This window comes from Arachis ipaensis, chromosome B05, assembly GCF_000816755.2.
Source record: "Arachis ipaensis cultivar K30076 chromosome B05, Araip1.1, whole genome shotgun sequence".
In the NCBI taxonomy this organism is placed as follows: Eukaryota; Viridiplantae; Streptophyta; class Magnoliopsida; order Fabales; family Fabaceae; genus Arachis; species Arachis ipaensis.
In genome coordinates this window covers 14,757,700-14,758,036 of record NC_029789.2, presented here as the reverse complement: position 1 = coordinate 14,758,036, position 337 = coordinate 14,757,700, and positions in this window count along the sequence as shown.

Genomic DNA, 337 nt, shown 5'->3' with positions numbered 1-337 from the left:
TATCTCTAACATTAATAAATGAAATTATAACATTATTCATTCTTTCGCTTTTCACTACTTATCCACCCCTTTATTTACTTTTCATTTCTTTAAAATCGATGCCATGAAAAGCAATTTTCATTTTTTTTTAACTCTTCTTTCTTCACAAAGAGAACAATAGGCTTGCAAATCAAACACATTGAATTAGTAATCCATGGTTATACAAATTATAATAAATTAATGGTCAAATTAATTTTTCAAAAGATGATTCGTTTCTTAAATTTATCCTTAAAAGATTTTAGCAATTAAATTGATCTTTTAAAATTATAAATTAATTATTTTTGTCTTTTTATCACTC